Here is a 17,842-nt window from a genome sequence, read left to right as displayed (position 1 = left end):
AATATATATATATAGTCATATGTAAACTGAGGCCCAGAAATGCTAAATTTAGTTACTGTGGTAGTTACTTCAGAAACAAAGCTAATAACAAAGCCACATCTGCTCTAACAGAACTTAGAATTCAACTGAGAAGATGCATAACCCTAGCTAAATATATATATAAAAGTTCAATGCCATTAAAGGGCATGCTTAGTGATAAATTTCAGAGCCAAATTCAAGCCTAAGTCCGGTGACACTACCTTCAGACCACTTTTTATACACTGTACTACTCATGAAAAGAGTTCAAGGCTAGGAATATAGGATTCTAGATTCATGGCATGGAAATAGTTAAAGTTAACAGAATGAATGGACTCGATGAAGCCGAAAGCAAAGAGACAAAAGGCAGAGGTAAGAAACCAGAGAACCTCAGCCCCCCCAAAAGCAGTGTATCTTTAACTTAGTATGTATATGGCATAGAATTATAAAATGTAAACTCCTTGAAGGCAAAGGACATTTTAATATGTGCATCCTCTCCACTGAACGTAACTACTTGATAGTGTTAAGGGCTTAACGAACAGTCATAGAAATGTAATAAATGGACAGGTTACAAATGTTAAAGTTTTTGGCATCCATAAAATGTGAGAGAAATGGAAGTTTTTTGTGGTAGAAATTAATAATAGTGTATTACTGTTGCTTTGCTATCAACTTTTAAGCATGCACACACCTACACATGCACATACACTCTCACAAACATACACTCTTTGTTGTTTAGTGGTTGATTCTCTACCTAATAAATTGAATCCTCTGATTTCCTTTTCTATGTGAAATCCTAGAATGGTTAGGCTAACAGTAAACCTTAATTTGTTTAAGTCAAGAGAAGTCAACAAGCATTTATTAAGTTCTTATTTTTTGTTCAACGTGGGAATTGCATTCATTGTTGTAAGACAGAGTCTGAGTGGTGGCTTTTATTTGCAGGGAATTGATAGCCTTTCATTTTACCACTCTGGAGATGATATTTATGGTGCACAAAGCTATTAAGAAGCAAATGTCTCTGGAGAAACAGTGGTATAATATAAATAATAGTTTTCTTAAAAAAATAATAATAATCTTGCCCTTAGGAGTTTTGGGGATAGATCTCCCTATAGTTTCCGATTTGAGGATAACATGGTATAGTAGAAAGAGAGCAGTTACCAAAGTAGAGATACAGAGTTCTGAGTATGAATTAGGTACTTAATACCTTGTGATTGTAGGCTCCATACCTGATTGGAATTCAGTTTGCTTATCTGTAAATCATGGACCTTGAAGCAGACAGTGGTGTGGCATAACGGAAAGGGGAGTTCAAACACACACTATTCCATTCACTTGACCTGTGTCCTTAAACAAGTCACCTTAATTCATTGAGCATAAAGAAGGACGTCTTCATCAATAATGGAGAATAACTAGTTGATTCATTCAGTGAAATTGTCCATGCTCATCCACATCCTACTGCATCTAGAATTTGATTCCCATATCTGATATTTCCCAGCTGTTTAATTCTGCACAACTCATTTCAGCTCTCTGAGAGTTTCTTCATCTGTAAAATGGGAAAAAAACAACACTTATGAAATCTACCTCACGAGGTTTATAAGGCTCAAGTGAGACAATGTATGTGAAAGCACTCTGCAAATCTTAAGGAACTCTAAAATACTAGTTATGTAAATATTTTTTCCCCTTCTTCACGCAAACATAGCCCACGTAAAATAATTAGACATGTCAAAAAACTTGAAGAGTTGGTTTGGCTTCGAGTTTTATTTTACATTGTTCTCCAAATGACTTTATTAGATATTATTTTCTTTTTTCCTTTCAGTCTAGTCTACAGCCTCAACCCATGAGGTATAAGACAGAGTAAGTTAATTTTCAATTTCAACAGAAATCCTTCCTCAAGATTAAATCCTACTTAGGCATTGAAATTATGTTTGCAAATGTTGTAAAGAAATATAACACCATCCTCAAATTGTTGCCTTTTATTTCCCCATTGATAGTAGTTTCCAACTTTTCACATAACCTCCTTGACTTTTAAACAACAGAACTGAAGAAAATAATAAAATAAATTTATCACATGCAAACCCAACGTCTACTTTTGATAACAAAGATAACTTGGCCCTTGTTAAACATACACACACACACACACACAAACACACACACAGTATTCTGATACTTTAAATCTTTTTTTAATTCTTTAAAACTTCTTTGCAATTGCTTTAGATCAATGAAGAACCAGAATTGATTTTGATATTAATCAGAATATAGAGATCAGCTTTGTTCAAAATGGTCTATATTTGTATTGGTTTGGGTTTGACTCTTTTGGTAAAGTCATAAACAACTTTATTTTGGATTACTATTGGAAATAAGTGGGCTGTCTGTCTTGGTGGGGTAGCACAAAGGAGACAGTTCTTAATCTTTTCCCTTTGACATTAAAAAAATAATAATAGACACAGAAAATAGATTGGTGACGTCTTTGGCAGAACGGTCATAAACATATTCCATTGTCCCATTTCTCTGAATCTTCACCTCACATCCTTCAACATTTCATCTGCTAGCCCTGGGTCATCGTTGTGAAATGTCACTGACTTCCATCTTATGAACAATAATACAGTCTAGATGCTATGGAATTGTTGTAAGGATTGCTCTATTTTCTTTTTCTGTTACAAAATAACAGGGGAAGAAAATGTCTTATTTTTTTAAATAAGGTTTTGTTGTCATTTGCTTTTCCAGGAATATGCTTCCATACCAGGACTACCATTTTGGTGATGTAAGGACAAAGACACTTTTAAAACCATATCCAGATTGTTCTAAGGATTTTATAAAACATTATATTTCCATTAATCTGCTTAGTATTAATAACTGATATTTACAAAGCAATTTAAATGCATTAGTTTATCAACCAATGAATCAGCAAATATTTACTGACAAAGTAGTGGGGATAAAAGACAGGACAGTCCTTGCCCTCAAGGTGCTTATACTTCACCAAGAAAGAAAATAGATACTTGCATAAATATAGAAAAATAAACACAACATGGATACAACGTAGGTCTAGTTGATAGAGCCTAAGAAATGAGTGTATGACTGGTGAGTTAGTGAGGGGAGTTAGAGGTCAAGAAGTTACCTCATGAGCTTTTTTAGCGGAAGGATTTGTTTTTGCCTTTCTTTTATCTCAGTATTTAGCACAGTACTTGGCCAAAAATAGGCACTTGATAAATGGTTGTGGACTTGTGATTGATTTGATTCTTTAAGGAAATCACAGATTCCTAGGTGGAAGTGAAGAGAAAGGCAGTACAGTCCACAGATGGGGAATAAACATTGAAAAAAAAATGGTGAATGAAGGGTGGAAATGTCCTTAATATTATTATATCTCAATTTACAGAAAACTGAAGTATAGGATGACTAAATGATTGCATGTCAGAGCTGGAAAAGGTCTTAGAAATTAGAGTACAGAATGTGAGAGATGGAGGAGACAGACCTTAGATTATAGAGCATAGAATGACAGACCCTGTATGATGACTAGGATACAACCTTTTAGAACTGCAAGACATCTTAAAACAGAAATATCTGGACTGCCAAGAAACTTTGTATTAGAGAATGTACAATCATGTTCTCACACTAAATGTTAGAAACAGAATTTGAATTTGAAACCAGATGTCCTAAATAGCCACTAAATAGCCATTCTTAATTTTCTCCACTTCCTAATCGTAAGATTAGGTTTGAGGGTAAATGTGGAAAAGAGAGAAGTAGCAAGTAATTATCCTCCAAAAACCCAAATCCCCAAGTCCTACTTATGTTCAGGATACTCCATTCCTATGTTCAAGACATCTCTGCAACACGAGGAAAGTGGTTCTGTGGCATGTTGTTCTCATGAGCCCTTTATGCCTTTCAAATATAGTGAGCCCTAATACTTCTCTTCCTTCTCTTAATACCCAGAGCCAGTATACAAACACTGCTCTTCCTTCGTGCCATGTGGATTTTTCTGAAGCACAAGAGAACATTTGTCCTCATTGGGCAGAATCAGACACCATCACCCTACTGGTACTGGCTCCAGAGACAGCAGAAGAACAAGTAAGTATCAGTGTTCAAGAAGTATATTTAATCTAAATTAAGGGAAAGATTTAAAACAAATTAAAGCTGCCCCTAAGGGAATGCTTCCATTAGGAGGCTAAAGGTTACCCTCCCCAGAGGCTGGATGACCATTTATTGGTGATATTTGCAAGATGGTTTTCTTTCAGGTAAGGGATGGATAAGATGGCAAGGGAGGATCCTTCTAGATCCAAAATTCTATTTCAAAACATATACACATACACACACACACACGATACATCCGACCTGAGAATAAATTCAGAAAAAAAATACACATTATGTTGTAGTGCAGATCTTAGAGTTCTTTATAGGCCCACTGAGAGACAGACAACAAAAGGACCAGTAATAACATATGATTCAATAGCCAGGAGAGGCTTGATTTTATTGCTATTCACTGCCATCTACTGGTCAGTCTAGAAGGGGAAAAAGAACTCAATATGCCAAGAATGAGGGGCCAGAACTGACTAGAAAATATATCAGTGCTGATTTTACCTTAGAGCTGTGAAAATAAAAATCAGAGATTGCCCTCTGCATGTGCATTTATCTGATTTCCTCAGTGTTTGAAGAAGAGCTCTGGTTGATAAACTAAAGACAATCTATTGTTGAAATAAACTACTATGGTTAGATTATCTTAATTGGAAAAAGTTTGAAAAACATGAATGTTAAAGTTCCAAAGCAATTGAGAATATAGACAGAAATATGTCTAAACTGGGAAGAACCATATAATGTCTAACAAAGAATATTAGTCCAGGAAGAAACTTCATAACTCAGGATATTGCACGACAGAGCTGGAAAAGGTCTTAGAATTTAGTGTATGGAATGTTAGAGATGGAGGAGACAGAACTTAGACTTTAGAGCACAGAATGACAGACCCTGTATGATGAATAGGATACAACCTTTCAGAACTGGAAGACATCTTAAAACAGAATATCTGGACTGCCAAGAAACTTTCTAGTAGAGAATGTAGAATATTAGAACTAGGGAAAATATTACAATAAAAGACATAGAATTCTAGGAGGAATTTCAGAACAAAGTGCATAGTATATCATGACCAGAAAAAAAAGCCCAAAACCTACAAAAACAGAGGATAGAGTGTCAGAAATAGAAAGGCTTTGCAAGATAGAAAATGTAATATCAGAATTGTAAGAGTATCAGATGTGGGAAGGATTTTAGGACATAGAACATAGGCTATCAGAGATAGAAATATCCTTAAAACCTGTAACAGACTGAGAGAGCTGCAATGAGACAGAGGTTTATTCACATCAACAATTTATCTTAAAAATAAAGATAATAGCACCTGTAATACTCTCACAAGACTTATTGAAGCCTCCAGTGAGATAATAAAGTGTAAATAGGGCTTTGCAAACCTGAAAACACCAAGCATATGTCAATTGATACACTCTCCCTTCAGTACAGATAATTTTAATTTAATTTTAATGTCAGATGCTATGTGAAATTTTCCCAAATTAAACATTTGTCTTAAAACTCATACAAGTAGTCTTTTTCTATGCAGTTAGCACAAAGAAAAAGGAAAACAGAGGACAAACTGAAATTTATAGTCACAATGAATATTTGTATTCTGGAGATAAAATGAGTGTTGTTGTAGAAGGACTTTCTTCATAGCTCTTAAGGAGTTTTATAAACTTAAAGTAAATATCATAGCTATTACCCCGTGATGGTATTGTTACTGACTTTACAAGAGAATGGTAAATATCTAAGAATTAAAATGAGTTACTTGATGGTTTGTCAAATATCACGTGGTCTTCCCACTTATATTGCTGGGCTACCATCCCTTCCAAAACACAGTGCCTCTATATTGGAAAATTCATTTGATTGAATATTTGGTTTCTCAGAATGATAAAAAATAAGAATATACTAAATGGTTGTAGTATGCACTGACAATCCAATCTGATTGATTTCTTTTACCTAAATATAACTTTACTTTCACCTTTACGTAGCCCATAGAAGGTTAAATTGTCTTAAAATGATAACTCTCTCATCTCATCAAAGAATCTTAACACCTGATTTTGGGGATTGAGGTTAGCAAGGCAAAATACACCTATGGCAAGAGTCAGTAAATGTGTCCTAAGAAAGTTGTTTTATGCTATGAGAGAGTGAACAGAGTATGGAATTGACTAGGGGAAATTGGTGAATATTCAATATAGGTTTTATGTTAACTATTTTTTTTTTTTGCCAACGAGGCACTAAAATCATTTGTTATTGTCTTACTCAAAGGGTATATTTAGTGTATTCAATCCTCTCTAAACCAAATATCCTTGATTTATGACCCATCAATCTAGCCTAGTTAAGATTCTATTGACTCCTCTAGCCAACTTTGAAGTTGATCTCATAGGGTATGACAACTGATAAAATCAATCAACAAAACAATCATTAAATATTAAGTATTTACTATAGATCATGTAGCCTATAAGGTTCTTGGGCTACAATGACAAAAATGTCTTATTTCCTTAGCTCAATTAGCTTATTGTCTATTGAGAGAAATACATGAATGCACACATTTATATGCTTATAAAGCATAAGTAAACATAATTTAATGCAGGGCATTTTGGGGTAGTGGCAGAGATAATCTATGAAATATTGAACAACTGTTTCTCTTGGTGGGATGGGTTTCATATACATGAAAGACCCTTTCTTCCTGAAATTTTTGATACTTTTAGTGCCACCCCCCATTATCTTCTTTATCATTCATTTCCTGACTCCTTCTCCCCTGATGATAGTTTTTAGGGGCATTGGATTCAAATTATCTCAGTCTTCTCCTGTGATGGATATTTCACAATTCCAAAGCAGAGGCCTCTGCCTCAGATGACTTTTGGGTTATCCTAATCCCAGCTAAATAATCTGCTCTTTCCTTCAGGCTTGTTGGAGTGCTGTACAGCTACTCACATATTGTGTCCTGATCTGGTGACCCATCCTACTCACTCTGTTCCTTAATTCTCTGGCCTAGCATCATCACTTGAGAGCCTGCTTTTTCTAGCACTGGTGCTTCTGAGTTGCAGCCCAAGCTGTGACCCTGAAGCTGACTTTTGAGGCCCCGACAAGCATCTGCATCCCAGAGCTGGAATCTCTATGACACTAATACAGGAGAGGCAATACAAGGGTGCAGGGTGAGTTTGATATAAGCCTGTGTCTTCACTACCAATTTGAGAGGGGAGGAGGGATTCTGAGTTCAGGGTCAGTGAAAACCAATCAGTTCATAGGTTTGGGGATTTTTTTAACTCTTTTTAGATTCTGAGTATCTTGGACCATGGAAACAGCTGAAGTTACTTTTTCTTTGGCACATAATTTCTATTATGGAAAGATGTGGGAGGTTTTAAGAGGTGACGGAGATTACGAAAATGTCTAATCCACCATCTTGTTGCTCACTTGACCCGTAAATCCATATAACACACTTTTAAGTTTAAGCTATATTATTAACATTTTCTTCATCACTTTCTTAAGCCTAGAAAATCAATAAAACTATAAATCATGCCCTCATTTGTATGTAGCACTTATGGTTTCTGAGGTATAACTACCGACACTGAAAATCTGACAATCAGTTATCCTATGGTTATTTAATATGGCTTCAGAGCAACCTTGGGCAAGGATATTTATACCTGGAATGACCAGTAGGGAGTTATTCTTGTATATATGATTACTCCAACCAACAATAATCTGTTCTTTCCCTTGCATGAATGAATCCTTTAGACTGTGCTGCATTTACTAAGCTAGTATAACAATAACAGTTTTCACAAAAAGTTCTTCCCCAGTGCACAACTGAAGGTGTACTCATTGTATTCACAAGATCCCCAAGGTAAGTAGCTTTAAATTTATAAGAAAATGACCAATTTGCTATAATCAAATAGACACACATATAGAAAATGTGGCAACTTAATACCTCTTAGCCCCTAGTTCTTAGATACCCTGTTTTTCCTTTGTAGAAATTCCATAAGGTTCCTCTTAGGTGAAGTTCTTTGCTGAGTTTCTAGCTTTAGACAACCACTTCTCACCATCACTATGGGTCAGAATCCCTGAATCTGCCACTAACATCTGGTGACTTTTTTTTCTATTTTCATTATTATTGAGTTTTGAGAGACTCTCCTACAGAATCCAGGCATCAATGGTATCTCTGATGGTGGACCTTACGAACTCACACAGTTTCCTGGTTCAAGGAAGCAGAAGCAGAATCTCCAAAAAGTACATTCTTTAGGTATTTTCTGAATTATTTCCATTACTAGATTGACCTGCTGGTAAAATACATGATTCCAGATTTGGTCTGAGGCATGGCTAAGCTTTTCTTCCAAGCTCAAGATGTTTCCTATGTGCAGTCATCTCCTCTTATCTAAGGACTCAATGCCCCTGTGATCATTTTAGATTGATTAATGACTGATTCATTAATTTCAATTTATTGATTCAATATAGCTGTCTGAGGATGGAAATCCCCTGTCCTTATATATGAAATATGTTCCACCCTTAATGCCTTACTTCTCTACTGGGAGGACAGAAAAGTATTCTGTATCTACTCTCCAGTATCAAAATTGATCATTATAATTAAGACTTTGTATTATTGGGGATGTGGATGTGTTTATATTACTGTAATCACTGTGTTTAGTGTTCTTCTGGTTCTGCTTTCTTCACATCAGATCAGTTCATCTATGCCTTGCTAAGTTCTTTTGAATTTTTCATGTTCATCTTTTCTGACCTTGCAGTAATATTCCATTGCATTCATATGCCAACGTTGTTTAACCATTTCTCAACCTGTGTATATTCACTTTAGTTCCAGTTCTTTTACACCTTAAAATAAAGTGCTACTGTGGATATTGACATGTATCAGACCTACCTTTCTGTCTTTGGTTTTCTTAGGGTAGATGTCCATTAGTATACTACTTAACTTTCTTTTAGAAATGACCCCAGGATATTTCATTTAAGGTATAATTGGAATCAAAAATCATAATTGACTAACGTGGGACTGAATGATGTGTATATATATATATATATATATATATATATATATATATATATACACACATATACATATATATATATATATATATACACACATATACATATATATATATGTATGTATGTGTGTATGCATGTAAATCTCTATCCACAAACACACAAACACATACACACACCTGTACACACACATATATGTGTCTATGTGCATACATAAATACATGCACACATAACTATCTTTTCTTTGGAAATAGTTCAAATTCTCCCCCTTTGCCACAGATCCATCACTGGACCATTGCAACACCTTTGCAAATCCCATAGCTAATTATTCTTGGATACTTTCCAACAAAATTTCCTATTGAATCTCAGCTACACCTCTTTCTAGATGGTGGGTTTTATTTATTTTTTATGATTGTGAGGGGATGAGAGGGTTCCCCATAGTATTACAGAATCACAAAGTTGGAAGAAACTTCAGAAGCCATCTAGTCTTATTTGTAGCTTCATTTGTCATAGAATCTAACCCCTTCCATTATGATTGTTCTTATAGAATCATAAACTCTAAAAATTAAAAGAAGCATACCTCAAAGCCATCTCAACCAAAATGAGCAGAAATGAACTTTACAACATCACTCATGAGTAGTCCATGCATCTCTGTGGATCTCAAACCTTTAAAAATGAATGTTAAAAATGTTTTTCGTGCAACTGGGAAATAAGATATAAAAGCAACGGGGTATAGAAATCTATCTTGCCCTACTGGAAAATAGAGGGTAGGGGGATGGGAGGAGGTGATAGGAGGGCAGATAGGGGAAGAGGTAGTTGGATGTAAAAGCTATCCTGGGGTGGCAGGAGGGGAAAGATGTAGAGAATTTGGAATTCAAAATCTTGTGGAAGTGAATGTTGAAAGCTGAAAATAAATAAATTCTATAATAGAGAAAAAATCATTTGAAAAATATGCCAAAATTTGATCCATCCTTTCATCTATCTATTTGTTTCCTTATTATCCCTGTCATAGCTTGTCAGAGCCTGAATAATGCAACGAGGCATCAGGGAAGGACATTAGTGGAGTGACGTCATAATGGATCTCTTAAAAAGAAAAGATTGATTATCTTTTCAGAGTCAAGTAAAGGAAAAAAAATTCTTCAATAGGATGATTTGCAGGATAAGTTGCTCTTGTCACTCAAAAAGCAAATATGAAGTAAAACAGAGCTAAGGGAGCCATGCTTTAGTCGGGGGAAATCAAAGATGTCAATCAGCAAGTAGTTATTGAACATCTAATTTCAGAAGTAGCTGCTATTCTATACTAGAAGAATAATGGTTTTACCTGAGAACAACTCTTGCCATTTGGTTTCATTATGACTTTGGTCAAGTCATCTCTGTTAGTTGCTAGGACAGTTTATTTTTGTAGCCTCTTTTACCTCTGAACCTCTCACTTAATGATTGTCATTGGATTTGGTAGTTTGAGGAAGCATATAACATTAATATTGGCTATATTGATTGTCTTTTTACATATGTAGATTGGTAGTGTCCTCCACAAATTGAGTTGACCTTGAAAAGAGGCATAGATTGTAAATGTTCTTTTAAAAAAAGTTTTAAGATTTATTTTGTTTTTACATGACACACATTTACAGATTACATTTGCTTCATGTGAGGTTTTTTATAACATAGTAAAATAATTAAGTGAAATTAATAATGCAGTGACCTCAGTATCCATGCAACATTTCATATATGTGGCAACACCTTCATCTCCCTACTTTAAAAAATTTATAGAAATCTATTTTTACTCTAGATACTCTGCCCCTTTCCCACTGGGAAGAAACAATAGAAAGAAAAGGAAAAAAAAATCACTGTTTAAAAATGTTACTTCAACACATTTTTGACTAAGATACCTTTATGAGGTTCTCAGATTTTATTTGTAAGTCTTCCAAGTAATAAATATAATAGTAATAACAAGTAGCACTTTCAAGTTTGCAGATTATTTTAAAAGAGTACCTATTATGGAGAGCAGAGCCAAGATGGCAGAATAGAAAGATACACTCACACAGGGTCCTCCCCATAGCCCATAAAATGCCTGTAGAGAGGGACTCTCAACAAATTTTGGAGCAGCAGAAGTGGAGAACAACAGAGTGGAGGAGATTTACAGCCCACAGTGACCTGAAAGGCCCATGGAAATGTTGGTTGGCCCTGATGCAGAGACGAGTGCAGAGCTCAGCCCAGCCTTGCCGACTGGGAGGCCCAATGAGACTCTGGGAGGAGGATACCTCAGAGGTGGAATCCCCAGTTGCAGTAGTGGATCCTCAGATCCCTCAGCCCACAGGGGCCAAAGGACAGTGATGGGGTTTTATCAGCTGCCCAGGAAGGGAGAAGGGCCTCCCCATAGCTTGCAGCAGCAAGCAGCAGCCACAGAGGGTACACAGCAGCCTCTACAGACCACTAGGTGGTGGAGCGTAAAAACCCCTGGGGGAATTGAAAAGCTGAGTCTTACCTCAGTTCTGGGTGGAGGCCCTGGGAGAGCTGGTCTTTGTCTCGCACTGAATGGTGGACCAGCCCATCCACCTTATCTGAAAATCAGCCCCAGTGCTGACTTCATTGGAACCTGAGGCCGGTGGCTATGGAGAGGTATCTGCCAAGACTCTGGGCACAAAAATCCCTGTCTGCATCCAGACCAGTACGTGCTTGATTATGCCACCTTGGAGAAACTGAGATTTCACAGATTCCCAGAGTATAACCTACTCTTGACAAAGGACCCAAAAGTTAAATAACTGGTTGGGAAAATGCCCAAAAAAGGAAAAAAAATAAGACCATAGAAGGTTACTTTCTTTTTTTGTTTTTTTAATTTATTTATTTAACTTTTAACATTCATTTTAACAAAACTTTGGGTTACAAATTTTCTCCCCTTTCCTCCCCTCCCCCCCCCCAAAACCAAGCATTCTAATTGCCCCTATGACCAATCTTCTCTCTCTTCTATCATCCCTCTCTACCCTTGTCTCCATCTTCTCTTTTGTCCTGTAAGGCCAGATAACTTTCTATACCCCTTTACCTGTATTTCTTATTTCCTACTGGCAAGAACATTACAGTTGATCCTAACACTTTGAGTTCCAACTTCTCTCCTCCCTCCCTCCCCACCCCTTCCCTTTGGAAGGAAAGCAATTCAATATAGGCCAAATCTGTGTAGTTTTGCAAATGACTTCCATAATTTTTGTGTTGTATAAGACTAACTATATTTCCCTCCATCCTATCCTGTCCCCCATTACTTCTATTCTCTTTTGATCCAATCCCTCCCCATGAGTGTCGACCTCAAATTGCTCCCTCCTCCACATGCCCTTCCTTCCATCATCACCCCCACCCTGCTTATCCCCTTATTGCCCACTTTCCTATATTGGAAGATAGGTTTTCATACCAAAATGAGTGTGCATTTTATTCCTGCCTTTAGTGGAATGTGATGAGAGTAAACTTCATGTTTTTCTCTCACCTCCCCTCTTTATCCCTCCACTAATAAGTCTTTTCCTTACCTCTTTTATGAGAGATAATTTGCACCATTCCATTTCTCCCTTTCTCCTCCCAATATATTTCTCTCTCACTGCTTGATTTCATTTTTTTAAAGCTATGATCCCATCCTCTTCAATTCACTCTGTGCATTCTGTCTCTATGTGTGTGTGTGTGTGTGTGTGTGTGTGTGTGTGTGTGTGTGTGTGCATGTGTGTGTGTGCAATCCCACCCAGTACCCAGATACTGAAAAGTTTCAAGAGTTACAAATATTGTCTTTCCATGTAGGAATGTAAACAGTTCAACTTTAGTAAGTCCTTTATGACTTCTCTTTGCTGTTCACCTTTTCATGCTTCTCTTCATTCTTGTGTTTGAAAGTCAAATTTTCTTTTCAGCACTGGTCTTTTCATCAAGAATGCTTGAAAATCCTCTATTTCATTGTAAGACCAATTTTTCCCCTGAAGTATTATACTCAATTTTGCTGGGTAGGTGATTCTTGGTTTCAGTCCTAGTTTCTTTGACTTCTGGAATATCCTATTCCATGCCCTTCGATCCGTTAACGTAGAAGCTGCAAGATCTTGTGTTATCCTGATTGTATTTCCACAATACTTGAATTGTTTCTTTCTAGCTGCTTGCAATATTTTCTCCTTGACCTGGGAACTCTGGAATTTGGCCACAATGTTCCTAGGAGTTTCTCTTTTTGGATCTCTTTCAGGCGGTGATCTGTGCATTCCTTGAATATTTTTTTTGCCCTCTGGTTCTAGAATCTCAGGGCAGTTTACCTTGATAATTTCGTGAAAGATGATGTGTAGGCTCTTTTTTTCATCATGGCTTTCAGGTAGTCCCAAAATTTTTAAATTGTCTCTCCTGGATCTATTTTCCAGGTCAGTTGTTTTTCCAATGAGATATTTCACATTATCTTCCATTTTTCCATTCTTTTGGTTTTGTTTTGTGATTTCTTGGTTTCTCACAAAGTCATTAGCCTCCATCTGTTCCATTCTAATTTTGAAAGAACTATTTTCTTCAGTGAGCTTTTGAACCTCCTTTTCCATTTGGCTAATTCTGCTTTTGAAAGCATTCTTCTCCTCATTGGCTTTTTGAACCTCTTTTGCCAATTGAGTTAGCCTATTTTTCAAGGTGTTATTTTCTTCAGCATTTTTTTGGGTCTCCTTTAGCAGGGTGCTGATCTGCTGTTCATGCTTTGACTTCATGTCTCTCATTTCTCTTCCCAGCTTTTCCTCCACCTCTCTAACTCGATTTTCAAAATTCTTTTTGAGCTCTTCCATGGCCTGAGCCCATTGGGTGGGCTGGCACACAGAAGCCTTGATTTCTATGTCTTTGCCTGATGGTAAGCATTGTTCTTCCTCATCAGAAAGGAAGGGAGGAAATGCCTGTTCACCAAGAAAGTAACCTTATATAATCTTATTTCTTTTCCCTTTTCTGGGCATTTTTCCAGCCAGTGACTTGACCTCTGAATATTCTCCTCACACCCACCTCACCTCCTGATCCTCCCAGCCAGTGCTTGGCATCTGAGATTCAAATGCGGCTCCCCAGCCTCTGTGCTTCGGCAGGGGCAGGGCTGCTATTCAGTGTGAGATTAAGTTCAGGTGCTCAGGTCAGGGCAGGGCCGCCTCTCAGGCTCAGTACCCTCAGGGAGTTTATGCACAGACCTTCAACAATGGATCCAGGCTCCTGCCTGCTTGGGGAGCCCTGGTCTGCTGCTGCCTCAGCTTCTGCCTCCCGAGGGGACCTGAGTTATGGGGGCACCCCACTCCCCTCTCGACCCACCAAAGAAACCCTCTCACCGACCCCCGTCACCTGTGGGCGGAGGGACTTGTGTGGCCGCTGGAGATCCCGTCCCTGAAGCCTGCTTGGATCTGTTCCTCTTGGTGCCGCGGCCACAGCAAGGCTGGGCTGGGCTCTGCGTCCGCAGCGTGACAGACCTTTTGCGAGAGGTTTGCAGGTCCCACTGGAACAGAAATCTCCTCCGCTCCACTGTTCTGTGGCCTCACTGCTCCAGAATTCACCGTGAGTTACTTTATATAGATGTTCTATGGGTTGTGGGTTCGGAGCTACCTATATGTGCATCTTTCTACTCCGCCATCTTGGCTCCACCCCAGAAGGTTACTTTCTTGGTGAACAGATATCTCCTCCTTTCGGATGAGGAAGAACAATGCTTATCATCAGGGAAAGACATAAAAGTCAAGGCTTCTGTATCCCAAACATCCAAAATAAACATTCAATGGGCTCAGGCCATGCAAGAGCTCAAAAAGGATTTTGAAAATCAAGTTAGAGAGGTGTAGGAAAAACTGGGAAGAGAAATGAGAGAGATGCAAGAAAAGCATGAAAATCAGGTCAACACCTTGCTAAAGGAGACCCAAAAAAATGCTGAAGAAAATAACACCTTGAAAAATAGGCTAACTCAATTGAAATAAGAGGTTCAAAAAACCAATCAGGAGAAGAATGCTTTAAAAGGCAGAATTAGCCAAATGGAAAAGTAGGTCCAAAAGCTCACTGAAGAAAACAGTTCTTTCAAAATTAGAATGGAACAGATGGAGGCTAAGGACTTTATGAGAAACCAAGAAATCACAAAACAAAACCAAAAGAATGAAAAAAATAGAAGATAATGTGAAATATTTTATTGGAAAAACAACTGACCTGAAAAAGATCCAGGAGAGACAATTTAAAAATTATGAGCCTACCTGAAAGCCATGATCAAAAAAAGAGCCTAGACATCATCTTTCATGAAATTATCAAGGAAAACTGCCCTGAGATTCTAGAACCAGAGGGTAAAATAAATATTGAAAGAATTCACTGATCCCTTCCTGAAAGAGATCCAAAAAGAGAAACTCCTAGGAACATTGTGGTCAAATTCCAGAGTTCCCTGGTCAAGGAGAAAATATTGCAAGTAGCTAGAGAGAAATAATTCAAGTACTGTGGAAATTCAATCAGGATAACACAAGATCTAGCAGATTCTACATTAAGGGATTGAAGGGCGTGGAACAGGATGTTTCAGAAGTCAAAGAAACCAGGACTAAAACCAAGAATCACCTACCCAGCAAAACTGAGTATAAAACTTCAGGGGAAAAAATGGTCTTTCAATGAAATTGAGGGCTTTCTAGCATTCTTGATGAAAAGAACAGAGCTGAAAAGAAAATTTGACCTTCAAACACAAGAATGAAGAGAGCATGAAAAGGTAAACAGCAAAGAGAAGTCATAAGGGACTTACTGAAGTTGAACTGTTTACATTCCTACATGGAAAGACAATATTTGTGACTCTTGAAACTTCTCCGAGAGCACAGAGTGAATTGAGTAAGATGGAACCATATCTTAAAAAAACAAAAGTAAGCAGTGAGAGAGAAATATATTGGGAGGAGAAAGGGAGAAATGAAATTGGGCAAATTTTCTCTCATAAAAGAGGCAAGCAAAAACCTCTTCAGTGGAGGAAAAAACAGGGAAGGTGAGAGAAAACTATGAAGCTTACTCTCATCACATTCGACTAAAGAAAGGAATAAAATGCACACTCATTTTGGTATGAAAACTTATTTTATAATACAGGAAAGTGGGGGATAAGGGGATAAGCAGGGCAGGGGGGAGGATGGAAGGGAGGGCAGTGGGAGGAGGGAGCAGTTTGAAGTCAACACTCTTGGGGAAGGATAGGATCCAAAGAGAGAACAGAAGCAATGAGGGGCAGGATAAGATGGAGGGAAATATAGGTAGTCTTACAAAACACGACTTATGAAAGTCATTTGCAAAACTACACAGATATGGCCTATATTGAATTGCTTGCTTCCCAAAGGGAATGGGTGGGGCGGGAGGGAAGAAGAGAAGTTGAAAGTCAAAGTTTTAACAACAACTTTCGAGTATTGTAATTACTACTAAGAAATAAGAAATACAGGTAATGGGGTATAGAAAGTTATCTGGCCCTACAGGATAAAAGACAAGATGGGGACAAGGGAAGGGAGGGATATTAGAAAAGATAGCAGATTGGTGAAAGGGGCAATTAGAATGCTTGGCATTTTGGGGTTGGCAGAGGGGAGAAATGGGGAGAAAATTTGGAACCCAAAATTTTGTGAAAATGAATATTAAAAGTTAAATAAATAAATTTTTTTTTAAAAAAAGCATAAGTGAAAAAAAAAAAGAGTACCTATTCTGATGTGTGCCTCACAGGGTCACTGTGTATTGGGTGTCAGAATTATCATAATTCACTTTTTCAGGAGAAGAGTGACATACACAATATCACACATTTCATATGTTTATGGCAGGATATGAATCAAAATTATCGTGACTCAAAGGTGAACATTCTTTCCCTGATGTGACTTTAGGCAAGACAAATTGGCTGTCCTGGACTTCAGCCAACTCATCTCTAAAACACTGACTTTACTAAATTTAAATATAGATAATATTATCTCTAAGGTTACTTCTACTTTGAAGTCTATGTGGCCATCGTACCATGTTATTATTAGGTCAGGAGCTCACAACCTTTGTATTTGCTTCTGCATTCTATTGCATTGTAAGAGAGTAAATTGAGTCATTGGGGAGTGTAGTACAAATTTAAATTCACACAAATGTTGGGACAGATATGAGAACATAGGCTACTTAATAAGCTATTGGTGTAGCTACGAATTGGTCCAGGCAGTCTGCAAAGCATTATCAAATTTTCAAGTCAAGACATATCTATAATGAAGATGTGCTTATGTTTATTAAGCCAGAAATTGTTGGAAATGTTGAGAATGCAAATATAAGTAAAAAAGAAACAGAGATCTGTCCTCACAGAGCTTATATTTTAATGAAGAATGGCAACACACACACACACACACACACACACACACACACACACACAAACGCACATGGAGGAGGGGTGGGAGAGAAGAAAGTACCTATGTAGAGGCATGGCAGTAAAAGAAATCCAGACTTCCAGGATAGGCCTGGGAGATAAATGAAGAAGGAAATGTGGATTACATGGACATTTCCTTAAAATGGAATCTTTGCGAAGAGATTATGGGCTCTTCCCATGAGTCCATACACGGTTCTCTAGGCCCTCAAGTGCAGTGGTTGACTGAATCCAAACTTCACAGAGCAAATCCCCTCAATTTATTCTGTAAAAATTGAACTCAGTCAAAAGACGGCACCCAAGGACCGAGAAGGCCACATGTGCCCTTGAGGTCACAGGTTCTCCATCCCTGAGCTAACCAATCAGAAGGACCACATGAATGGAAGGATTTTGAGACTGAAAAGAGTGCCATGCAGATTCATCCTTCATATTAAGAAGATTTCTGAGTAAGGGTAGAGGGAAAAAATGTGTGGAGAGTAT

This window comes from Notamacropus eugenii, chromosome 6 (genome assembly GCF_028372415.1).
Source record: "Notamacropus eugenii isolate mMacEug1 chromosome 6, mMacEug1.pri_v2, whole genome shotgun sequence".
Taxonomy (NCBI): domain Eukaryota; kingdom Metazoa; phylum Chordata; class Mammalia; order Diprotodontia; family Macropodidae; genus Notamacropus; species Notamacropus eugenii.
This window is presented reverse-complemented; position numbering follows the sequence as displayed.